Source organism: Pristis pectinata, chromosome 32, assembly GCF_009764475.1.
Source record: "Pristis pectinata isolate sPriPec2 chromosome 32, sPriPec2.1.pri, whole genome shotgun sequence".
Classification (NCBI taxonomy): Eukaryota; Metazoa; Chordata; class Chondrichthyes; order Rhinopristiformes; family Pristidae; genus Pristis; species Pristis pectinata.
Window position 1 is genome coordinate 788,945 of NC_067436.1, and position 6,471 is coordinate 795,415.

At 42.9% G+C, this 6,471-nt stretch overlaps 2 non-coding genes across 2 annotated transcripts; both read left to right on the top strand.

Moving 5' to 3' along the window:
- The first annotated feature begins 4,100 nt into the window (after positions 1-4,100).
- trnal-uag (transfer RNA leucine (anticodon UAG)) lies at positions 4,101-4,182 on the top strand. Its single transcript has one exon. It is a non-coding gene; the product is annotated as a tRNA-Leu (tRNA).
- A 1,937-nt stretch (positions 4,183-6,119) lies between these two features.
- trnav-uac (transfer RNA valine (anticodon UAC)) lies at positions 6,120-6,192 on the top strand. The gene has a single exon. It is a non-coding gene; the product is annotated as a tRNA-Val (tRNA).
- The last annotated feature ends 279 nt before the right edge of the window (positions 6,193-6,471 follow it).

Sequence of the window (6,471 nt, forward strand, 5' to 3'; positions counted from 1 at the left end):
AACAACCTTTTCACCATCCACCAAGGCCACAACTGAATCCCTTTCATAATAAGGTTTTAGCATGTTTACATGACAGAGTTGTGTTTTCTTGCGTCTATCTGGTGTTTTGATTATATATGTTAGATCAATCACTCGAGATTCAATAACATAGGGTTCAGAAAAACGAGCTTGCAAGGGATTATTTTGGCTAGGGAAAAATACCAACACCTTTTGCCCCACTGCGAATGTCCTAGGCCGAGCACGTCTATCAAAATATGTCTTCATTCTTATCTGGCTTGTTTTCAGATTCTCTCTCGCTAGCTGGCAGACTCTCTCCAACCGAGTTTTAAATTTTTGGACATAGTCCAACAGACTCAAGTGAACTTCCTCATTAACCCATTGCTCTCTTAACAACTCCAAAGGTCCTCTCACCCTATGTCCAAATACAAGCTCAAACGGACTAAATCCGATTGACTCCTGGATCGATTCTCTAACGGCAAACAAAAGTAAATGGATACCTTCGTCCCAATCCTTGGTGTTTTCAAAGCAATAAGTCTTCAGCATATTTTTGAGAGTAGAATGAAATCTCTCCAGAGCTCCTTGAGATTCTGGGTGATATGCAGATGATACAATCTGCTTTGCTCCCAGCTCATAGACTATTTGTTGAAAAATTTTTGACATAAAATTACTACCTTGATCAGATTGGATTTCTTTTGGCAAACCAAACAAGGTAAAAAATTTTACAAGAGCCTTTGACACCGTCTTGGCCTTAATATTTCTAAGGGGTATTGCCTCTGGAAATCTAGAAGTGGCACACATGATGGTTAACAAATACTGATTTCCAGTCTTAGACTTTGGTAAAGGGCCAACACAGTCCACAATCACCTTCGAAAAGGGCTCCCCAAAAGCAGGAATTGGTTTCAAAGGAGCCACAGGGGGTTTTTGATTTGGTTTACCTACCATCTGACATGTGTGGCAGGTTCGACAAAACATCACCACATCTTTTCTCAAACCAGGCCAATAGAATTGTTTCAAGATCTTCCCTACAGTTTTATTCACACCAAAATGACCACCCAAAGGCATACTATGGGCCAGGTTTAAAATCTCATCCCTATAAACTTTTGGAACAACAACCTGATGAATAACTTCCCATTCCTCAGTAACAGGAACATGAGGAGGTCTCCATTTCCTCATTAACACTCCATTTTTGACATAGTATCCAGTTGGCACTTTTTCAATCTCCTCACATGAGAGTGCTTTTTCTTTCAATTCTGTCAACTCAGGGTCCTTTGTCTGTTCCACCATAAAATCCTTCCTCGACAAAGACAAATCTTTAAATTCAGGCTCACTGTAAGGATGTTGATCCTCCAGTGAAGACAGAAAAGTCTCAGATAAGGCATCAAAATCTTCTTCCTGTTTAGGACTGTCACAAGGAACCATATCAGACTGCACCGGACTGTCTGTCTTGGCTAATTCTCTAGCTCTAGCTCGAGTCACCGCACATGATGGGTAAACATCTGGATCATTCTCAGACTCATCAATCCTTGGTTTGGTTGTTAACCGTACCACAGGAACAATTTCTCCATCTGCAAGGTCATTTCCCAATAACAAAGAAACTCCTTCCACTGGCAAACTAGGTCTTATACCTATCTCGACTGGTCCTTCTACGAACTTTGACTTTAAAATCACCCTGTGAAAAGGGACAGACATGGTCTCACCTGTAACGCCTCGTACTAGATTTACTTCACCAGTGTCACTTTCTTCACCAAAATTTAAAACACTGTCCAGCAAGAGAGATTGACTAGCCCCAGTATCTCTAAGAATTTTCACTGGCACCTGGGGTGACTCATCATTCAGTGAAACAAAACCCTCTGATACATACGAACGGAATTCTTTTCTCACCTCCTCCAACTTTTCCGCTTTTCCCTCTTGCAAGGACTGATCTTTAACAGCATCTCCTAAACCTTTTTTATTTTTAATTGCCTGAAAGCAAGCATTGGGCCCAGCTTCCTTCTTTTTCTTCAAAAGGGCACAATTAGATATCACGTGGCCAGGTTTCCTACAGTAATAACAAGTACGCTCAACAGGTTTCTCCAGCCCTGGCTTCTTTTCATCTTTTCCTTTTTGATTACCTCCCAATTTAATCTCTGGTTTACCTGGATTGTCTTTGTAACTCTTTTGAAAGGTTTTAGGTTGTCCCCATTTGGATTTATGGGTTAAAGCATAATCATCTGCCAACCTAGCAGTTTCTTGTAAAGTTTCCACTGCCTTTTCATTTAAATATGTTGTTAATTCAGCTGGAACACATCTTTTAAAGTCTTCCACTAGTATCAATTCTGTCAATTTATCATAATCCCCATCTACATTTTTAGCCAGGCACCATCGTTCAAAACATATTCTCTTTCCATTGGCAAATTCCATATAAGTCTGATCTGCAGATTTCCTCAAGTCCCTGAATTTTTGTCTATAAGCCTCAGGGACCAATTCATAAGCCTTCAAAATAGCTTGTTTTACCTTGGTATAATCAGCTGCATCCTCAACAGACAAAGCAGAATTAGCTTTTTGAGCTTTACCTTTAATCACACTCTGTACCAAAAGAGCCCATCCTTTCCTTGGCCAGTTTGAACTCACAGCAACCTTTTCAAAATGTTGGAAATACTGATCAACCTGATCTTCTTCAAACGGAGGGACTAATCGAACCTCCCTGCTGGCTGAAAAACCATCATCAGAATCAGATTCCAAACTCCTACGCTTCATTTGTAACTCATGCTGCCTCTGTTTCTCCTTCTCCTCACTATCCAGCTCCATCCTCTTCAATTCCATCTGCTTCATTGCTAGATCAGCCTCTATCTTCATCTGAGTTATCTTTTGTTCGGCCTCTAATCTCTTTTGTTCTCGTTCAGCTTCTAATTTATTTTGTTCTCGTTCAGCCTCTATCTTTGCCAGCTGCACCTGTGCCTCAGAAATTGCTATTTCACTGCCAGGAAACTGTTTTAACACTTCCTTCTCAAACACCTTCTTTTCCACATAATGGCCAGCTATCAGTCTCTGAATATCTGCCTTTCTCATAGACTGCTTTACTTCTGTAAGGTTTAGCCTTGTAGCAATCTTTATCAAATCATCCTTTTTCGCCACCTCCAATCCCTTTTGGGTTGGTGACTCCAAAAATGCCTTAATATCCATTGCTGCTGGTTTCCACACACACAAGCCAATTAAAAAAGAATTTATCAGACCTTCCTCAAAAATCTTTGGATTGAATCTCGAACAAATCTCGTCAATCTGGGGAACGATCCCAGACGACACTCGTTAACCTTTGGATTGGATCCCAGACGAATCTCGTTAACCTTGGGAACTATCCCGGACGAGCCCCCAATTTTGTCACGAACCAGCAACAAAAGAAACACACTGAGCATGATTCAGTGTTAAAAACTATTTTATTAATCACTACTTATGATAATACGTAAAATAAAAGTTAAAAAAAAATGTTAGTATGTTAGAATTCAAGAATGTTAAACCTCGAACGTTAACCCCAAAACTAAACTCTTCGTGTGTGTGTGTGACAAAGTCCAAACCTCCCAGTTCCTGAATGGTTCTTAAAGTTCAGTTCCGCAAGCCATAAGGTGAAACATGAGCAAGGGCTTCTTCAACAACCACCGTTGTCTGAAGATAAGATGTAGATGTAGAAAAACATAGAGAGAGTACATACGAAATCCAAATGTTCCACGATGGAACCCAAACGACACTTCAGTGTTTACTCGGTAGTGACTTCCTCACCCCGAAAAGCATCCGAACCGTGGTCGTCCACACACAAATACCTGTTTCCTTCTACAGGTCAGCAACAAAGTGAACTCCACCGGATTACTTCCAACTTCCATACATGGATTTCAGTGGCAAACACAGTTATTGTTTCTCATCCATCGATAGAGAAAACAAGCAGGCTGGTGTCTCTCTCCCTTCTCTCTCTCTCTTCTTCTTCTTCTTCTGACTTCTTCAACAACGTCATTACGTCCTTTATCTTCTATTGACGTAAGCACGCCCCACACACACATACACACACACTCTCTATCTTAAAGGGACTTTCACTGAGTCCGTAACAGAGATCACATGTTCGGCTAATCGGTGGTAGTGTGGCCGAGCGGTCTAAGGCGCTGGATTTAGGCTCCAGTCTCTGAGGGGACGTGGGTTGGAATCCCAGCACTGCCAAACATCGAATTTTCACCAGCGCTTTTTGAGAAGCTGCTCGCTGTCCAGACAGTCACAGCCGACTTTCTCCAATCGGACGTTGTAATTGAAATACCCCATCCTTCTGACCGTTTCAATAAACCTGTTATGCTTCCAAAACAGCACAACTTTTCCCACTGAATTGGATGCAGTTTGTTCTGTGGAGCCCCACCAATGTGCTAGACGTTATTCCTCCTATCTTGCGATTGATCTCGGCACAGTTTATCATCCATATTCCCAACACAGTGAATGGTGTTCGCATCCTTGAAACTAATCTATGATTTTCATCCATAAACTCAGCTGATGAGACTGGTTGATGAGGGCAATCTCCCTGCCCACCAACACTCAACCCTCTTTAAGATATGGAAGAGGATGGTATTAAAGTTTTCCCACTTTGCTGCATGAAGCTCTGCATTGAACGGAGACACTTCCTCCTGTTATTCTCCCCGTGATATGTTCATGTTTCCGTAATTTTCTACTTTCTCAAACGTCTTCGCTGCGTCCTCCTTCAAATGTTCCGTCTTTAAAGGGAAATGTGAAAAGAGGAATACCCGCCAATGCTCAGCAGGCCAGTGGGCGGCTTTCATCGACTTTCTGGATGAGAAAAAAACAATTCTAAAGCGGGGCACTAATCTGGTCAGCGTAAAATGAAACCAACATGATCATAATTCCGTCACAATGCTCTTTGGGGATTTTGTACTGTACGGGACTTTTCAGATATTACGAAAATCCCAACAAGTGTTGAGAATTTTTCAGTTGGCCAACGACACCGTGCGAAATGGGATGTGCCAACCAACGGTGAGTGTGCGTTGAATTCCGCAGCCGCCGCGTCACGAACACTGTGAGGACAAAATCAAAACGCAGCTTGCAAGACCCCAACGTGAGTTCAACTCGCCGACATCTCCAGGAAAGTGCAGCTGCCCATGCAACACAAGGTCAGGGCACCGAAGCAGTGGATCAGCTGAGCGACAAACAACCTGAAAGTGGGTACCGCGTTAGTTACTTTCAACACAAAGTCGGAAACCTGCAGTGGGGAAGATTCTGTTCCTGCACAGAAATATAAGTCACTTCTCACGTATCCCGTGTGATCAATTTACTAACTTTCTTCACGAGGTTTCCGTACATTCTGCTGACATGCTGAGTTTTGCAATAAGTTTCCGTTTTAAATCAGTGAGTATTTTATGGCGGTTTTAGATCTGACAGATACGGTGCTGGTGCCACATGCACAACTTTCTGTTCCTCTTTTAGAAGCTGACTCACATTACGAAATGTGTTGCCAGAAATAAGATGTTCCTTTTGCTGCAGTTCTTTTGATTATCGACCATATAATGCCCCTGGTTTGCAGGTGAGTGCTTGAGTGTGGAAGAAATTGATTGGAATGTGGCGAAAATGGGATCAATGAAAGCTCAATGTGATTTTTCATCTCATGGTCACTGAAGAATCAGTGGGCCGAGTGGTCTATCTCCATGCCCCATGACTCGACAACTACCAAAGAAAACCCAATAACTCACGGGTCGACCCTACTACTGCTATCCATGTCGTCGACAAATGTACCCGACACATATCCCAGTTACGTGTTTATATTAACTTCGTTGCCGCGGTGAGGGGAGTGAAGAGTTTGTCGGAGACTGGCGACGCGCGAATCTGTGGACAGAAATCTCAGAGACACCACTGAGTTATCCATGAGGTTTGGAGGGTCCACCTGGGGAGACTGGTGGAAGCCAGAGTGACAGAGATGTTGTATTTCTTGCGTTATTTATACAACCCAGACCACATTCCCCGACTGAAAGCGAGGGATGATGGGCCAGACTTTGTGTTTGTTGTTGGCGCAGAAGAGATTGTAATTCACGGGGATACAACAGCCCCTGTCAGTGATCAGCAGCGCCGCAAGGAAGATGAAGTGCTGGACGCCTCCCGTGGTTTCTGTGGTGTAGTGGTTATCACGTTCGCCTTACACGCGAAAGGTCCCCATTTCAATCCTGGGCGGAAACATTGTTGTTTTGTTTTGGGCTCCATGTTTTGCGGAACACGTGACACTGAGTCTTCAAAGGAGTATTTCAAACCTAAAATTCTGGCAGCACATGTGAAGTGAGATAGAATGGAAGCGCACACTTGAGGTCCGTAAAACGATCGGGACAGGACTTAATCCTGCAAATTTATGATGACGTCATATCAAACACCGAAGGCAGACGCCTTCTCCATTCGGCCACACAGCCCATTTTTTTGAGGAACCGAGAAAAAATACTTATTAGGAATGATGCTGAGGTATGG